The sequence below is a fragment of the Schistocerca serialis genome, chromosome 9 (assembly GCF_023864345.2).
Source record: "Schistocerca serialis cubense isolate TAMUIC-IGC-003099 chromosome 9, iqSchSeri2.2, whole genome shotgun sequence".
Lineage (NCBI taxonomy): Eukaryota > Metazoa > Arthropoda > Insecta > Orthoptera > Acrididae > Schistocerca > Schistocerca serialis.
This window is the reverse complement of record NC_064646.1, coordinates 230,138,752-230,158,669: the sequence shown is the minus strand read 5'-3', so window position 1 is coordinate 230,158,669 and position 19,918 is coordinate 230,138,752. Positions and strand designations below refer to the sequence as shown.

General features: G+C 43.0%; 1 protein-coding gene across 1 annotated transcript in view; it reads left to right on the top strand.

The window, feature by feature from the left end:
• Window positions 1–7,923: 7,923 nt before the first annotated feature.
• Window positions 7,924–19,918, top strand: part of LOC126418849 (uncharacterized) — a 652,968-nt gene continuing 640,973 nt past the window's right edge. The window contains exon 1 of the mRNA XM_050085837.1: window positions 7,924–7,962. The gene's annotated coding sequence lies outside the window, so the exon portion shown is untranslated. The remainder of the gene's footprint in view (window positions 7,963–19,918) is intronic.

Genomic DNA, 19,918 nt, shown 5'->3' with positions numbered 1-19,918 from the left:
TTACACCTTGTGCTCGGTCAGCCACTACGAGGTCTATCGTCTAAACAATCCATGGCTTCGAACTTCGAAATCATTCTCGCCACATCTGCATTTGTCAACGGACCTTTACCCGTTCGAGTCCGCTTCCTATGGCGATAGGATCGTAACGCTGAACTAGCACCCAACATGCTGCGACAGCTGGCGCCTCTGATTCTCTCTCTCATTACAGCTCCTTTTATACACGACTGTAATGCGCAGTTTTACTGTCCAGCGCCAGCTGTCGGACATTTTGTGAATTTTTTTTTTTTTTTTTTTTTGCTCTAATAGAACCCCATCATGTCAGTCCAAGCACCTCTCTATCTACATTATTCCGTGGTTCATTGAGGTCTCAAATTTATACTGACTTTTTGATCACCCAGTATATAACTGATCTAGTAGAAAGAGTCGGATGTTCTTTAAGGTTATTCGCAGATGATTCAGTTGTTTATAACAATGTAGATCGTAAGAATTTGCAGATCGACCTGCAGACAATTCATGAATGGTGCAGTCTCTGGCAGTTGACACTGAACGTAAGTAAATGTAACATACTGTGCATACATAGGAAAATATATACACAACTGTACAGCTACACTATCGATGACAAACAGCTGGAGACAGCGTCTGCCGTAATATATTTAGGTATAACTTTCCAGAACGACCTCAAGTGGAATGACAATCATTCTTCCCAAGAAATATTCGCGAATGGAACAGGGTTAGAGGGATCAGATAGTGGTACCGAAAGTACCGTCCGCGACACATCAGGTGTCTGGCCGAGTATGATGTAGATGCAGATGATGGGCGCCAAAGACAGTTTGCTGCTGTTGTGTTGAGGATTGAGAAAAGAAAAGACGGATGATATTTGCGATTCCAGTGGTGTGGAGCTGGCCTAAAAGTCGCCTCAATGATTCATACTTCTGTTTAGTTAACGTTCAGGGAAGCCGATCCGAAACTAACAAACACATCGTGTATCCAAGCCTTTTTTCAGCCATCAGGACTGTTGCACATGGAGAAGAAGTGATTGCTCCTCATCTTCCAGCTGTTTCAGAGAAGACGATGACGAAAATGAAGCTGACGCATTTATCGAAGATTATAGTGATGTCTACCAGCCTGAATTCGACTTCACTCCACAATTATTCTCTCTGAGTAAATTTAATGTTCTAGTAGGAGATTTAAATTTGCCTCAGGAATCTGCTGAACTACGTGGCTGCCGGGTAAAAACTATGAATCTTCCGGAACCAGTAACACATTACTCATGGTACAGACATAGTGAGAAAGACCTAGTGGCTTTATTCTCACACAGCGAATCCTTCATTTATTGCAGTAACCCGAGAGATTTAATGAACTTCTATGGCATTGAACAACATCATGAATATTTTCTAGGCTCGCCAACGAGAAGCCTGAAGGCGTGGTACTGCATTATGGTAAAGTGTATGGGCCCATTCCTGTGGGCCATTCAGTTCAACTGAAAGAGGCGTATAAGAACATTAAAATTCTGTTTTCAAGTTTCCCATTATGAGAAACACAAATGGCTAATCTGTGATGACATCAAAATTATGTGAATAGTATTAGGGTTTACAAAAATACTTTGCTACGTACACGAATGGGAGATACGGGCAAGGAAAATATATTGGAGTGAGTGAGTTTGTCCATAACGGAGAAATTTTGTGCCTGAAACTAGTAATATTTTGCACGGACCGCTTGTAGAAGCACACAAAGAAATAAAATCTTGATTCTACCACTGCACACATAATTGGGCTTGATGTATCAGTTTTTAAAGTCTCTGCTTTAAGCAACTTTCCAAAGATATTTCCTTTCATTACACGAGACAATTTTTGTTGATCCTCAGATAAAGGATGAAAATTTTGACAAGACAATGAAAAAGATAGAAATAAACGAATGGCCCGCCTTCCGATCAGTTACTGAAAATGTTCTGGGAATAAAAAACATCCTAATTTCTAGACATTTGCGGAAAACATGTGGCAAAATTTCGAGAAGATGGGATGTAATATGAGTTTGAAATTCCACTTTCCTTCACTCACTTACCGACTACTTTCCAGAAAAGCTGGAACTTTGTAGTGATGCGCAGGATAAACCCTTCCACCAAGACATTAAGGAGATGGCGAGTGGGTACCAGGGGAACCGGAAAGGAAGTATTGTGGCCGAATATTGTTCGATGTTAAAGAGGGAGGGCCATCATATACAAGGATCTGCGAGGAAGTCAAAGAAAAGAACGTAAATAAATTGATAAAACGCTATTCCCTTAATGTTTTTAGTCAAGGCAGTCACGAAAGAAATTAGGGGATTCTGTACAATATTTCTTCAATGTATTTTTTTTAAATGCGTTTTGATTAAAAGCTCACCTTGTGTGAAATGGTGTATGAAACTATTTGAGGGTCCAAAAGTAAAAATCGTCAAAATATTTCATCTTATTTTGTGTAAATAACTGACGTGATAGACAAAAATGGAAGTTATTTCCAGAATATCCATAAAAAATTGATTCAAGGACACCTACACCCAACTAATCACCTTAAAAAGATGTTTAAAATGCTGACTAGTGTTATTATTATGCAGAGCCTGTGAACGAGTGCCTTGAAAACGGTGAAGCTGGTCGAATGTTCACGTGATACAGTCGTGAGCACGTATGGAGAGATGTAGATGGACAGTGAAACTACCACTAGGTTCTATGTGGTTGAACATCTACGACTCTTCACAGAACGTGGGGTTCTAAAGCTTGTCTACTCTGTAAAGCAGGATAGATGGTGATCCTTCGCATCTCTATCGAGAGAGCACAATGCTCGTTCATGCACAAGTGCTACGGAGGACACCGTCCATTGTACGTTGATGAACATGGAGCTCTGCAGCAGACAACCCCCACGTGGTGACATGTTGGCCGAACGCCACCGTCAGTTACAACTGCAAACGGGCAAGGGACCATCGGGATTCGACCGTCGGTCAATGGAAACGTACCAGCTCTTCGGGTGAATCACAGTTTTGCTGCACTAGGTCGCTGGCAGTCTCGACAAACGTACATCGAGCAACGGACACAGGGTGGTGGGAGCAATATTGTGCAGTTGGAGACTTTGAACTACGCTTGCATGGGAAGACTGCTGGGAATCACCTGCACCCCTTCATGTTTGATGCATTCAGCAGTGTAATTCTTCGTATCTCAGAGCCAGAACAGTGCCACAGTGGTATGAGGAGCACTATTAAACTGACGCTGATGTCTCGGCCACCAAAATCGCCTGATGTAAACCCTACGGGAAAAGTGTGGGACGCTATTGGGCGTCATCGCAGCGTGCGCAAGTCAGTGTCCCGTTATGTACGCAAATTACGTGACCTGTGCGTAGAGTCTAAAGCCGCCTACGTACACAAACCTAGCAACAATCTGTCGGATCATGACAACATCCAGCCGCAATGGAAAACGACTTTCGTTTAGTGATTGCCGACCAGTTTGCATACCATATCCGTGACACTCTCTTCGCTATTTCGTGACAGTACAAAACGAGGTGCCTTCTCTGAACTTTTTCAGTGTTCTCCGTAGATCCAATATGATGCGGCTCCTACACCGCACAGGACTACTCCGGAAGAGCACGGACCAGCGTAGTGTACGCAGTCTCTTTGGAGGCCCCGTCACACGTTTTAAGTGTTTTGTCAATAAATTGTGGTCTTCGGTTTATTTTACCCACATCATTTATGTAATCGAACCAACTTCAGTTACTCGTAATTGAAATCCCTAAGTATGTAGCTGAGTTTATATCCTTTATATATGTGTTATTTGTAGTGTAACCGAAACTTAGCCGATTTCTTTTAGTACTTATGTGGTCGACATCACATTTTTAATTATTTAGAGTCAACTGCCAATTTTCACACCATACAGATATCTCGTTTATATTGTACTGGAATTTGTTTTGCGCATGACTTTATAAGACGATAAATGACAGCTCCATCTTCCAACAATCTAAGAGTGCTACTCAGATTGTCTCCTAAATCGGTCATGTATACGAGGAACAACAGAGGGCCTATAACACTTCCAGGGGAACGCCAGGTACTATTTCTCTTTCACTCGATGACTTTTCGTCTATTACTACGAACTGCCCTCACATATGAGAAGTGCGTAAAAGTGCATGTGTTGCTTGAAAGTCCTGATGAAGCTTTCGGCTTTCCCAATAGATTGAAGGTGGAACCCTGTGCTACTCATATTCTTAATGCTATTGGCGTCAGAAGGCTGCTCCAATTCTACCGATGTGATCTACGGTCCAGGGTCCAAGACCACTACTTCATGTTACCCTTTGATCCAAAAGACTGACGTCAGAACCTCGTGTATGGAGGGGGAACACGGAAGATAGTACAGTCTTTGCCGTAATGCGGAAATGGAGTGATTTATCTAACGTCTAAAAGGGCATGACCATTGGCTTTCGGGCAAAGTGCGGAGGCATTTCCAAAACGGGAGGTTTGTTAACTGTTCGTGTGTGAGAGGCACAATGGCGCTACCCAAAGCAAGCGTTGAAGCACTTGTGTTTCGCCACAGCCCATAGACAACACGGGTTAACGACAGCTGCAGACACGTGTACAGGCGAACAGACATGTAGCTGTTCAGCAGCTGACCGTCCAGATGAACTGAGGGGCTGCGATTAGTGTCTCCTCAACGCACGTTGGGGACATCTTGCTGCTTAAGGATCTCCACAGCAGGCGACTGGTTCATGTACGCATCGTGACTGCTCTTCATCATGCCAAAGCACACCTGGACTCCCACTGGGCGGCGAGAGGTGGCATTTTCAGATGAATCACGTTTTATGTTTCATCAGAATGATGGCCATTGGCATGTATGGCGTGAAATGTTTGGAGGCAAAACGTTTAACCCAGTGAAGAGAGTATTAGGGTCTGAGGAAGGATTTAGTGTAAATCCTTCGGTGATCTCATCATTCAGCAAGGCACAGTGGCTTAACACAGTTACGCTTCTATCCTTGGTGGCCATATCCAACCCTCACGTGCAGATTGTTTTTCTTTGTAGTATGCCGTCTACCAGCAGGACAATACAACGTGTGACACATTTAGCAGTGTATGTTTGTGGATCGAAGAGCTCAAGAATGAGTTTACTGTAACACTATGGTAACCTAACTAACCTAAGGACATCACACACACCCATGCCCGAGGCAGGGTTCGAACCTGCGACCGTAGCAGTCCCGCGGTTCCGGACTGCAGCGCCAGAACCGCTAGACCACCGCGGCCGGCAACGTGGCTGTACTTGCCAAGGGGACAGCAGTTAGCATTTCGGTTGCGGCACTCCTGGTAACTGGGTGCCGTCAAACACCGTAGGCAGAATTTATCTTCGATGACCTGGTACCTTGAACAGTGGGTTTGGTTGCGGTGCTGTCCTGGCCGAGACTTCGTGTGCTGGAGCTCACAAACGAAGGCCACAACATGTTTATCATTAGTTTGAACGGCACAAATATGAGCAGCATCAAAGTCTACTGCTGAGCTATCATACGATACATGACGCTCTACTAATTTGAAAATCTGTTTTAAGATAGGGTCAGGATGCTTAAGAACCTGATCAAGTATGCGAGGATTTGACCTTTTGGGGTAATGGTATCAGTTATCATGGCATCACTAATGTTCACATTCACACATGGATTTGCACTGACGTCAGTTACCCTATGCTTATGTGTCTACTTGTGTTACTGATGACAGCAAACCAATTTGTATCGCATACCTACCACATTAAATTGTTTATCTTAGTACTGCACTATTGCAGCAATTACTTCCACGTAAGCAAGACTTTCATGGTGACGTTGGAAAAAGAATTGCAGGCTAATAATCGGTATACTGGCTCTCGAACTGCTCCAAGAAAATATGGTTGCCTGTCTCGACCTTCATTGTGATGCACCATGAAGTGGGAGACGAACTCTGGGTGCTACTCTAAACGTTCCCCTTGTTGAGAATCAAATGTCGGAATGGCGGTACGGGAACAGGCGGTGGTGCGCCGTTTTGTTCACTTTCACGGCGATCAGTCTGATCATGACTTCTCTGAGCTGCAGCATCTGCTACTCCAGAAGTTCAGCTATCTGATTTACTGACAGTTTTGCGGAGGTGGCCATGGTCAATACGCACAGAAATTATACTTGCATAATACACTACTGGCCGTTAAAATTGCTACACCACGAAGATGACGTGCTACAGATGATAAATTTAACCGACAAGAAGAAGATGCTGTGATATGCAAATGATTAGCTTTTCAGAGCATTCACACAAGGATGTCGCCAGTGGCAACACCTCCAACGTGCTGACATAAGGAAAGTTTCCATCCGATTTCTCATACAGAAACAGCAGTTGACCGGCGTTGCCTGGTGAAACGTTGTTGTGATGCTTCGTGTAAGGAGGAGAAATGCGCACCATCATTTTTACGATTTTGACAAAGGTCGGATTGCAGCCTATCGCGATTGCGGTTTACCGTATCGTGACATTGCTGCTCGCGTTGGTTGAGATCCAATGACTGTTAGCAGAATATGGAATCGGTAGGTTCAGGAGGGTAATACGGATCGACGTGCTGGATCCCAACGGCCTCGTATCACTAGCAGTCGAAATGACAGGCATCTTATCCGCATGGCTGTAACGGATCGTCCAGCCACGTCTCGATCCCTGAGTCAACAGATGGGACGTTTGCAAGACAACAACCATCTGCACGAACAGTTCGACGACGTTTGCAGCATTATGGACTATCAGGCCGGAGACAATGGCTGCGGTTACCATTGACGCTTCATCACAGATAGGAGCGCCAGCGATTGTGTACTCAGCGACGAACCTGTGTGGACGAATGGCGAAACGTCATTTTGTCGAATGAATTCAGGCTCTCTTTACAGCATCATGATGGTCGCATCCGTGTTTGGAGACATCGCGGTGAACGCACATTGGAAGCGTCTATTCGTCATCGCCTTACTGGCGTATCACTCATTGTGATGGTATGGGTGCCATTGGTTACACGTCCCGGTCACCTCTTGTTCGCATTGACGGAACTTTGAACAGTTTGCGCTACATTTCAGATGTGTTACGAACCGTGGCTCTACCCTTCATTCGATCCCTGGAAACCCTACATTTCAGCAGGATAATGCACGATCGCCTGTTGTAAGTCCTGTACGGGCCTTTCTGGATACAGAAAATGTTCGACTGCTGCCCTGGCCCGCACATTCTCCAGGTCTCTCACCAACTGAAAACGTCTGGTCAATGGTGGCCGAGCAACTGGCTCGTCACCATACGTGAGTCACTACTGAAGATGAACTGTGGTATCGTGTTGGAGCTGCTTGGGCCGCTGTACCTGTACACGCCATCCAAGCTCTGTTTCAATCAATGCCCAAGCGTATCAAGGCCGTTAGTTATTACGGCTAGAGGTGGTTGTTCTTAATTTCTAGCTTCTGTAAAACTTCGCCATTCTTGGAGGTTTCGCGTTCTTTCAAATTTGTTATGCTTTTTTCGTCGCTTCTGCAACAGTGTTCCGAACTGTAGTGTGTAACGTGGCGGATCAGTAGCATTAGGTATTAATTTATTTGGTGTATGTTACTCGACAGCTGTCGATAGTGTTTCTTTTAGTTCAAAGCATCATATAAATAAATAAATTAAAAACTAAAAACTTTACATAACCATACTTCGTATCTCGTAAAACGTAAACGTTTTGTTTTCTGGCTCTTTCGCGTAGCCACGCGTCCCTCAAACAGTGTCATGTAAATTCATTTCCCTTTTCCTTTTCGGAGTGCTATTATCACACACATTTGTGAACAACGGATAATTTTCTGTGACGTACAAACCGCCTGGTAGCTTTTATCTGACGACTTTCGCTTTACGTAACAAGGGGAGCTTACTAGCCTATAAAAGGCGATGGTTCTGACTCCTGGCTACTATTCGCCATGCAGAAGACACTCCTTGTCGTCATTGTGGTCGCCGCCTGTGTCGGTAAGCCAGTTCTCCGAACAGAGCCACGTAACTTCGTTTACAATTGACTCTTACACGCATTTTTAAGTTGAAACAGATATACCAATAACGATGTTTGACCTCTAAGTTTCGAAGAGGCGAACATCTGGAAACTTATTACTTGATGCTAATATTTGAGACACTCCGTTCATCCATTCGTTCTCTATATGTATCACCTTTCACTGAACTGCACTCCATGCGTTCATCAGTACATAAGCCTTTATTCATTTGTTCTTGTATACTGACTGACAGGTCGGACTCACCTGCATCATACTGCTTGACACAAAATATTACAGGTGGAACCATAGGCCTAACATTTTCTGACCATATCCGATGTGTAAAGAAAGGAAAAGGTAATGGGTAAATGAGGCAAGGGTCGCGTAGAGCAAATTCAGACTATGTGCACCCATTTACCTAGAAATAAACTCTGGGAAAGGAGATTAATAATACCAGTCAGTTAATGCAAGCTCCAAAAACAGCAGCCGTTTGGAATAAAATGGAGCATGAAGTTGCTATGTTCACATTTTCTGAGCTGTGGTAGCATTCCCGTTTAGATATTTGATTAAGGGGAGTTCGTTTGACCCATATCTAAGTGACGGTTCCTTGAAGTGTTGTCACTAAATCTCAATAATGCAATGAACGCTGTGCTTACATATCGTTTCGATGACAAGACGATGGAAAAGAATTTTCTTCTAAGACATATTGGCTATACTACGGATTATTTATTGTGGTGATTTAAAGTAGCAGTTACGACATAGGTATCATACAAATTCCCACAAGTTAAACAGTAAATGAACTACCTTGATATTTCGTAAATACCTTTAATGAACATATGAATTTTTGTCATTTTGTGCTCACACGGGTGTGTTTATATTCCAGTTTCGTTAAATGAAGATTTAGTTCCATTTTAATGCGACACAAAGAGACGACGAGCGATTATGGTAGCTGTATGGTACTGTTCGCAGCGTTCGCCACTTAGGTCTACAGGCGTTCCTGCTGCAGTCAGTTCGGAAGCTAAAGCCATTTTGCACATATTCGGTCATCCGTGACGCAGTGTGGCTCATGTGCTACTTCTTTACCGGAGAGGGCTTTTTACTGAGTAATAACAGCACTACCATACTGGCTCTAAATCTTTGGTGTCTCTTCCATTGAGTCGAATAATTTTAGTTCTCACGTTTGCAGATAAAAAATTCTTACATTCCTCCCGCCTTGATTTAGAACGAAAAGGTTATTTGTTATGAAATTGACTGCTACTACTCTCGAAACAAACAATCTCTGCGCCAGAATTACTTCACAAATACACTCTAAGACAAAGAGGGATCTATCACGAAAGGATGGGACGGATATCGGTCGATGTAATGTGCGTGTACAGCCAAACAAATGATTGCAGCTTCAGGAAAAATTTGATAGTTGATTCAAGAGGAAAAGCTTCATAAATTGAGCAAGTCGTTTACGCTTTGGTCCACCTCTGGCGCTTACGTGAGCAGTTATTAGTCTTGACATTGTTTGACACAATTGTTGGATGTCCTCCTGAGGGACATCTTGGCAAATGCAGTCCAAATTGCGCTTTAGATCTTCAAAATACCGACTTGCTAGGATGTCTTTCCAATAATTCTCCTTGCTTGGTAAGGTATGTTTAGGAAAGCACGAAGGCAAGCAGCAGAAAGTCTCGCCGTGTGCAGGAGGGCGTTATCTAGCTGACATGTAAGCTCATGTTGACGTGCCATAGATGGCAAGAAAACGGGCATAGAATGTGCTGTACGGTTGCCGTGGATGACACTCAAAGTGGTTCTGCTATTAAATTAAATGGCACACCCATCAATGCGTGTCTGCAAGAAGGTCTCCACTGGTCATCTGGGTCAGTTCGTAGTGGGATTCATCACTGTAGACACTTCTAATCCAGTCAGTGAGATTACAGGTCGAATTTGCCCGACACCACTGAAAACGGGCTGTAGGTGAACAGAGGGCTATCTATGGCTGTTGGCACAAGGGTCGCGGTGAGCTGAGCCCCCTTTCTGTGAGCCACCTATTACAGGTCGTTGTGGTCACTGAAACACCAGTTGCACGTCGGGTCCATGATAATGATGACACCGGGACTGTTTGCCTCTCTGACGATTTCTTGTGCCTCACGTTCTGTTGTCTCTCCAAGTCGAGTGCTTCCTTCTTGATGCTGTGTTCGACATGGTTCCCCATTCCTAACAACATCGTAATATGGAGGCATCGCTGCTCTTCAAATTTCGAGCGATTCTGTGATTACTCGAACCAGCTTCTTTGAGCCCAACTACACCTGCTCTCCCAAATCCTGATACATCACCCACCTGTCTGTAAGGCATGTTTCCTATCCAACTGAGTACCGGAATGCAGTTCCCAAAGACTGCATGTCCTGGTGTCGATATGTTTCCCATTTACTATCTGTGCCTTTTCCAGCTGTGCGGTGAAGTCACAAATCAAATATTCATCAATCGGCAGCGAATGTTTTGCACTTTCCTCCATAGCTTTAGGAATATCAGTTTGTGAGCTTCATTCTCAGCTGCCCCAACCGCTGCTGTTTTATGCAGCCCGCCAACCTGAACTGGCCTTCAAAATCCACGAACGAGGTTTGATATTTTATCGGTCGCTATGCAGAAAGTATCAGTCTGACAGAAAAAAATGAAGAGACCTTTTTGTAGGAAACTTCATGTAGTTAAATGCTGTACCGGAATTCGTTTTCGCTGGAGCCCTCGATTTGCAAGATATTGAAGAAAAACGTACAAACGTGACCTCCAAATGCCCCTTCACACCCCCACTCATCCCTCATTATTCAGATTTCTCTGGTCTTCATTGACTGGTCTTATTACGCTACCGGCTTAGTGGAGCAATAACAAATTATAAAATTAACGTCTGTGTAGATTTTAGGTAAGAGGTTAGTGAATTTTAGGAGCATAAAATGAACAATTATATCGTTGTATTCGTCTGGCCTTCTGAATATTAAGCTACTGTCGTTGTAAGGGTTATGTCTCGATCGAACTGTCGAAGTAATTAGTTTTAGCGTAAATTTTACAAAAGTCGATTTCCTTTAGTTACACACAAAGGCATGGTTAAATTAATAATGTTGACGAAATAGCTGCGATGCTAGCGATGCTAGTAGCGTAATAGCCCAATCTATAGGGACAAACAAAGGTCGAATATTGCTAATAGTTCGAGTAGTCGGAAATTTGTCTGCAGTGGCAGGAGGGAGAGCCACGAACAATATCCTAGAAATCCTGAACGGTGACTGATGAGTGTGAGGGTGGAGGGGCATTTGAATACCAGTCTTGTATTTCTTTTTTTTTTTTTTTGAATATCGGAAACCATGCCATAATGAGGAAACGTATCCCAGTACAAAATTTAACCATATCAAGTTTCCTTCAAAAAAGTCCTCTTCAATGTTTCTGTAGGAATAGTAGGTCGTGCGTAGCGAGCGAGAGGATATGAAAATATTGTGCGTGGATTCTGAAGATCAGATATAATATTGCGGATTCCATAAAATGACAGCATTATGTTTAATGGGAGCTTAATAAACACACACACACACACACACACATATATATATATATATATATATATATATATATATATATATATATATATATATAATACAGGGTGAGTGACCTAACGTTATCGCTGGATATATTTCGTAAACCTCTTGTCTTGTGACAGCCAGAGCGACAGCACCAGCAGCAGCGAGTACTGTTTGTATAAAGCGTTTATTTTGCATTTTGTTTACGACCTTCCACTAAGGAAGGGATTCTATTTGTGTTTATCTGCTCTGCATAGTAACTAACAGTTCTTGATAAAACTTTACGTAGTTTTCGTGTTAGATTTCTTAGTGTTTTCTTGATCGTTTAGAACAGAAAGCGCCCTAAAACCGTCTTTTGTTTGTTTCGCGGCCGTTAGCCACTAGTCACTTGAATCAGCAGTTGTCTTGTGACAGCCAGAGCGACAGCACCACCAGCAGCGAGTACTGTTTGTATAAAGCGTTTATTTTGCATTTTGTTTACGACCTTCCACTAAGGAAGGGATTCTATTTGTGTTTATCTGCTCTGCATAGTAACTAACAGTTCTTGATAAAACTTTACGTAGTTTTCGTGTTAGATTTCTTAGTGTTTTCTTGATCGTTTAGAACAGAAAGCGCCCTAAAACCGTCTTTTGTTTGTTTCGCGGCCGTTAGCCACTAGTCACTTGAATCAGCAGTTGTCTTGTGACAGCCAGAGCGACAGCACCACCAGCAGCGAGTACTGTTTGTATAAAGCGTTTATTTTGCATTTTGTTTACGACCTTCCACTAAGGAAGGGATTCTATTTGTGTTTATCTGCTCTGCATAGTAACTAACAGTTCTTGATAAAACTTTACGTAGTTTTCGTGTTAGATTTCTTAGTGTTTTCTTGATCGTTTAGAACAGAAAGCGCCCTAAAACCGTCTTTTGTTTGTTTCGCGGCCGTTAGCCACTAGTCACCTGAATCAGCAGTTGTCTTGTGACAGCCAGAGCGACAGCACCAGCAGCAGCGAGTACTGTTTGTATAAAGCGTTTTTGTACTTATTTGCTGCGCTTAGCTTTTAAATAGTTTTTCTGGGAAAACCTAGCGTAGTTTTCGCGTCTCGTATTTCAGTGAGTGTTTCTTGATTATCAGAGTAGCTCATCAGAAGATTATCTTGGGAATTTGTCACCTTATAGAGTAGGGTAAACATAGTCATGTGTAGGGACTGTGGTTGTTGTGAGCGGACGCAAGGAGAATTGGCCACTCTTCGGGGGCAGGTGGAGGCTTTGTCTGTTAGGCTCATCGAGCTCGAGGCGCAGGCGTCGGCTCGTAGTGGCGTTGGGGCAACTGTGGTGAGACCTATGCCTACTTCGGTGGCCTTGGAATCACATGGAACCCCTGATGTCGCTGCGTCTTCCGGCAGTGAGCATCTTACCGGTCAGCCATCACTCCAGGGTGAATGGCGGACAGTGGTGGGCTCGCGCGTGCCTGGCCGAAAGGCGAAGGTGGGATCTGGCCGCGTGGCAGCTGCCTTACCCCTTTCCAACAGGTACGGGGTGCTTCCTAGTGGTGATGACATCGTTTCCGAGCCACCACAGGGTGCCTCGCCTGTTGGGCCAGTGGCCGATTCTCCGGCAAGGTCCCGACAGTCACAGAGGGCGGGCCTATTAGTTATAGGGAGCTCCAACGTTAGGCGGGTTATGGAGCCCCTCAGGAAAATAGCGGGTAGGTCGGGGAAGAATGCCAGTGTGCACTCGGTGTGCTTGCCGGGGGGTCTCGTCCGTAATGTGGAGGAGGCCCTTCCGGCAGCTATTGAACGCACTGGGTGTGACCGGCTGCAGATAGTAGCACATGTCGGAACGAATGACGCCTGCCGCTTGGGTTCTGAGGCCATCCTTGGTTCCTTCCGGCGGCTGGCTGATTTGGTGAAGACAACCAGCATCGCACGCGGAGTGCAAGCTGAGCTTAATATCTGCAGCATAGTGCCCAGAGTCGATCGCGGTCCTCTGGTTTGGAGCCGTGTGGAGGGTCTAAACCAGAGGCTCAGACGACTCTGCGACTATAATGGTTGCAAATTCATCGACCTCCGTTATTGGGTGGAGAACTGTAGGGCCCCCCTAGACAGGTCAGGCGTGCACTACACACCGGAAGCAGCTACTAGGGTAGCAGAGTACGTGTGGCGTGCACACGGGGGTTTTTTAGGTTAGAGGGACCCCCCCTTGGGCGAAACGATAAAATACCTGACGGCTTACCAGAGAGGACATTATCATCGTTTATAAAGAATGTCCGTCCTCGGAGACCAAAAACAGGAAAAGTTAACGTAATATTGGTAAACTGCAGGAGTATCCAGGGCAAGGTTCCTGAATTAGTATCTCTTATTGAAGGAAATAGTGCGCATATAGTATTAGGAACGGAAAGTTGGTTAAAACCCGAAGTGAACAGTAACGAAATCCTAGACACAGAATGGAATATATACCGCAAGGATAGGATAAACGCCAATGGTGGAGGAGTATTTATAGCAGTAAAGAATTCAATAATATCCAGTGAAGTTATTAGCGAATGCGAATGTGAAATAATCTGGGTTAAGTTAAGTATCAAAGGTGGGTCAGATATGATAGTCGGATGCTTCTATAGACCACCTGCATCAGCAACCGTAGTAGTTGAGCGCCTCAGAGAGAACCTGCAGAACGTCGTGAAGAAGTTTCGTGATCATACTATTGTAATAGGGGGAGACTTCAATCTACCAGGTATAGAATGGGATAGTCACACAATCAGAACTGGAGCCAGGGACAGAGACTCTTGTGACATTATCCTGACTGCCTTGTCCGAGAATTACTTCGAGCAGATAGTTAGAGAACCAACTCGTGAAGCTAACGTTTTAGACCTCATAGCAACAAATAGACCGGAACTTTTCGACTCCGTGAATGTAGAAGAGGGTATCAGTGATCATAAGTCAGTGGTTGCATCAATGACTACAAGTGTAATAAGAAATGCCAAGAAAGGAAGGAAAATATATTTGCTTAACAAGAGTGATAGGGCACAAATCGCAGAATATCTGAGTGACCACCATCAAACGTTCATTTCTGAGGAAGAGGATGTGGAACATAAATGGAAAAAATTCAGAAACATCGTCCAGTACGCCTTAGATAAGTTCGTACCGACTAAGGTCCAAAGCGAGGGGAAAGATCCACCGTGGTATAACAATCATGTACGAAAGGTACTACGGAAACAAAGAAAGCTTCATCATAGGTTTAAGAGTAGTCGAATCATAGCTGGTAAGGAAAAGCTGAACGAAGCGAAAAAGAGCGTAAAGAGAGCAATGAGAGAAGCATTCAACGAATTCGAACATAAAACATTGGCAAACAATCTAAACAAGAACCCTAAAAAGTTTTGGTCATATGTAAAATCGGTAAGCGGATCTAAATCCCCTATTCAGTCACTCGTTGACCACGATGGCACCGAAACAGAGGACGACCGAAGAAAGGCAGAAATACTGAATTCAGTGTTCCGAAACTGTTTCACTGCGGAAAATCGTAACACGGTCCCTGACTTCAGCCGTCGCACGGACGCCAAAATGGAAAATATTGAAATAAACGATATCGGAATTGAAAAACAACTGCTATCACTTAGTAGCGGAAAAGCATCCGGACCAGACGAGATACCCTTAAGATTCTACAGTGATTATGCTAAAGAACTTGCCCCCTTTCTATCAGCAATTTATCGTAGATCGCTGGAAGAACGTAAAGTACCTAGCGACTGGAAGAAAGCGCAGGTCGTTCCCATTTTCAAGAAAGGTCATAAATCAGATGCGAATAATTATAGGCCTATTTCGCTTACGTCAATCTGTTGTAGAATAATGGAACATGTTTTGTGTTCTCGTATTATGACGTTCTTAGATAATACAAATCTCCTTCATCATAACCAACATGGATTCCGCAAACAGAGATCATGTGAAACTCAGCTCGCCCTATTTGCCCAAGAAATTCACAGTGCCGTAGACACTGGCGAGCAGATTGATGCCGTATTCCTGGACTTCAGGAAGGCATTTGATACGGTTCCGCACTTACGTTTAGTGAAAAAAATACGAGCTTACGGAATATCGGACCAGGTTTGTGACTGGATTCAGGATTTCCTAGAAGAAAGAACACAACATGTCATTCTTAACGGTTCAAAATCTGCAGATGTAGAGGTAATTTCGGGAGTACCGCAGGGAAGCGTGATAGGACCTTTATTGTTTACAATATACATAAATGACTTAGTTGACAACATCGGTAGCTCCGTGAGGCTATTTGCAGATGACACGGTTGTCTACAAGAAAGTAGCAACATCAGAAGACTCGTACGTACTCCAGGAGGACCTGCAGAGGATTAATGCATGGTGCGACAGCTGGCAGCTTTCCCTAAACGTAGATAAATGTAATATAATGCGCATACATAGGGGCAGAAATCCATTCCAGTACGATTATGCCATAGGTGGTAAATCATTGGAAGCGGTAACGACCGTAAAATACTTAGGAGTTACTATCCGGAGCGATCTGAAGTGGAATGATCACATAAAACAAATAGTGGGAAAAGCAGGCGCCAGGTTGAGATTCATAGGAAGAATTCTAAGAAAATGTGACTCATCGACGAAAGAAGTAGCTTACAAAACGCTTGTTCGTCCGATTCTTGAGTATTGCTCATCAGTATGGGACCCTTACCAGGTTGGATTAATAGAAGAGATAGACATGATCCAGCGAAAAGCAGCGCGATTCGTCATAGGGACATTTAGTCAGCGCGAGAGCGTTACGGAGATGCTGAACAAGCTCCAGTGGCGGACACTTCAAGAAAGGCGTTACGCAATACGGAGAGGTTTATTATCGAAATTACGAGAGAGCACATTCCGGGAAGAGATGGGCAACATATTACTACCGCCCACATATATCTCGCGTAATGATCACAACGAAAAGATCCGAGAAATTAGAGCAAATACGGAGACTTACAAGCAGTCGTTCTTTCCACGCACAATTCGTGAATGGAACAGGGAAGGGGGGATCAGATAGTGGTACAATAAGTACCCTCCGCCACACACCGTAAGGTGGCTCGCGGAGTATAGATGTAGATGTAGATGTAGATACTGACGAACCGATTCCACAGACCGAACGTGAGCAGAGGGGCTAGTGTAACTGTTTAATACAAACCATACAAAAATGAACGGAAGTATGTTTTTTAACACAAACCTACGGTTTTTTTTAATTGAACCCCGTTCGTTAGTTTTGATAGCACATCTGAACATATAAACAAATACGTAATCAGTGCCGTTTGTTCCACTGCAAAATGTTAATTACATCCGGAGATGTTGTAACCTAAAGTTGACGTTTGAAACCTCCGACGTTCAGTTGCGTGTTGGAACAAACACGGGCCACGGTCGGCGAGCAGCAACTGCAGGGACATATTTACGATGACAACTGTGTTTGCAAGTGTGGCTGTAGTACACTGTTGTGGTTTGGTCTAGCTGTCGCAGTGTCCGCATGTAGCGCTTGCTGCTACTGTTATTCTGCATTCGTCTCCGCACGCAGACCTACTGTAGTACATCTACATTTACATTTATACTCCGCAAGCCACCGAACGGTGTGTGGAATTCAGGTGTTTGATTGAACGAAATCGGTGAAGTATCGTCTGATTTGCTGTCATTATTACTTTCAATAACGTCAATACGACTGGCCAATTCATCATATTTTTCAGTCAGTATTTTTACCTGTTCATCGTTTCTAGTGTCACAAGCATTAATTTGTTTTTGTATCTTACGTGTGGTTTCGTTCAAGTTTTTAACGTCTGCTTTGATGGCATCGGGATCCTGTATTAATTCTAATTGTTCAAGTCTGTCGGTCACTGTCTGAAAGTCTACTGTATATGTATCTGTTTTTGTTTTAACATCGGAAATTTCATCACGAAATTCGGTTTCCAACTGTTTGATAGTATTAATTTCGTCCGATACTGTAGCAATATTGTTGTCTACGTATGTTTTTGTTTTCGTAAACAATTTACGTTTATCTTAATGTCACTGTGCGGTAATTGTTTCCATGACTTGTCGTTTTACTTTATTTTGTTCCTGTATGAATTGACGGTAACGCGTTTCACTGTTTTGTAGGTGGTGATTAAAACGTTCGTCAATTTGACTGTTCTGTAGGTCGAATTTCGCATCTACTTTTGCATCCAGTGTGCGCGAAAGTTCTGCTGGCATTAATTTAAACTCCTCGCGTAAATGTGCTGTGTTTTCAGAGCATTTTTTAGCGACTGCACTACTTTCGTGTCTAAGTGATTCTGTCGTGGCTGCTTGTATATTACTTAATTCTTGTGCAACAGATCTAATTCCTTCACTACTTTTACTAGCACAAGCCTTAATTTCTTCACGTAATTGTTCTTTAGTATCATGACATTGCGCGGCAACGGCTGCAATCTGTTCACTAAGCTGTCTGGAATTGTTGTCTAATTTTTCATTAAGGTTGTCATGTTTTTCACTAAGTTGTTTAAAATTTCCATTAAAGTTGTCTTGTTTTTCATTAATTTGATGTTTCAGATTTTCATTATTTTCATTAAGTTGTTGTTTGAGATTTTCACTAAGTTGTTCGTGATTTTTCTCTTGTCTTTCATTCTGTTGTTTGGAATTTTCATTCTGTTGTAGCAGTATTGCCATAATTTGATCCAAGTCAAAATTACCTACTCTATTCTCTGTGCTGTTTGATGGCGTACCTGCAATTATCACGTTTTAAGTAACCATTTGGTCATTCTGTGATTCTCGAAAAGGTTTTCCACTCGGATGTGCACTGTTAGTCACTACCTCGGAATCAAATAAATCTGTCGTATTTTGAGTACACTGTTCATTTTCGTTAGAAAAATTCATTTGCTCACTATGCGAATTTTGCAAACCGGGTGTGTTAAACTGGGCAGCGTTCATTGCAACAGAACGTCCCGCGTCATCAATTGTCGTTAAACCAACAGAGGACACAATTGAATTTATTTGTTCATCAGTAGGATCAAAGTCAATATTAGTGGTCGGTCCGCACTTATTGTCTGTAAATGGAGGACTGTCACTATTACACTGAGTGTCGCAAGTATTATCGGTCAAACTATTCGAGTCAGCTATTTCGCTTATTGCACATCGCGATGTACTGTTAACAGTTTTTCGCGGCATTTTTACACAAATCGAAATTAAGCACAAAAATGAAACAAAGACAACGCAAAAATGCAACAAACACAATCACAAGAATGAGCAACAACTTGCCGATGATCTGTGAAAGAAAGAGTGACAAATTAGTAAATGTGCTGCGCCAGATGCAAACTACATTTAAGTAAATAAGAGCAGTTATATGACTACTTATCAGAAGATTCACAAATAAATACGATCCTGGCCGGATGTCGCCAAGTGTAACCTCCCCACAGAAAATGTTACATGAAAAGGAGCCAAGTGTAGCCTGCCCAAAGAATTGTTTATATTTAAAATATGAACCATGCGTAAACTCCCCACAAAATAATAACTAAATGAATTTTTTAATATTGTAACCTCTGAACAAAATTGGCTCCCATTTATTGTCTGTGTGCAGAAATGCATTCACATTTAATGTTACCACAAAATTCTTTTCTTATTTAATGTCAAGTTCGAAACAGAAAAATTCCTAAACACCGAAATAATAAAAAGTTTAGTAACCTGATAAATTTTATGTGGACATCAGCGCTGCCCTTCGGCCCTGTATTCTGAATAAAAAATCAAAAATTCTTACCTCAATAAATACTGCAAATATATCTGCTCTTAATTAGATATTTTTCGACGCATCTTCGTGCAATGCTGCCGTATATTTTTTTTTGATTCTTGGAAGGAATGATCATGCATTGGAAATATTCTTTAAATTGAAATGAATGCTTTTCTTTAAAGGAGTTACTTTATATTATAAAAATTATTATTGGGGCATTTTGTGGAACAAATTAAATTACAATTAACATACATTATTAAATATGCGCAAGGCTGCTTCTTTACCTTCTAGAATAATACTCATCCTCCAGAGTCCTGACCAGAGTTGCGAGCACAGCACACAGCCGACACATGCCGACTCCCGCCGACTCACGCGGACTACACCAGACTACTACTGTCCACTCGCGCAGACAAGCGCAGACTAGCGAAGCAACAACTAACGACAACTACTCTCTGGTCAGAGACTCTGTCATGCCTCGCCCATCGCCGGCAAAACATACGTCTTACAAGGTCAAGGAGGTGGTGGCTTCTGTGACAGGGAGACAAATAACGAGATTCATACGTAGTGATTGATACATCTCTATACTTAACGTGATTCTCAGCAAGTCCGGTGCAATAACCAACGTAAGTTTGTGAGACAGGCCAAGTCCGATGTCCGCGGTAGTAACGAAGGCTGAATGACAATGCTTAGACTAGACAGAGACGGAGGAACT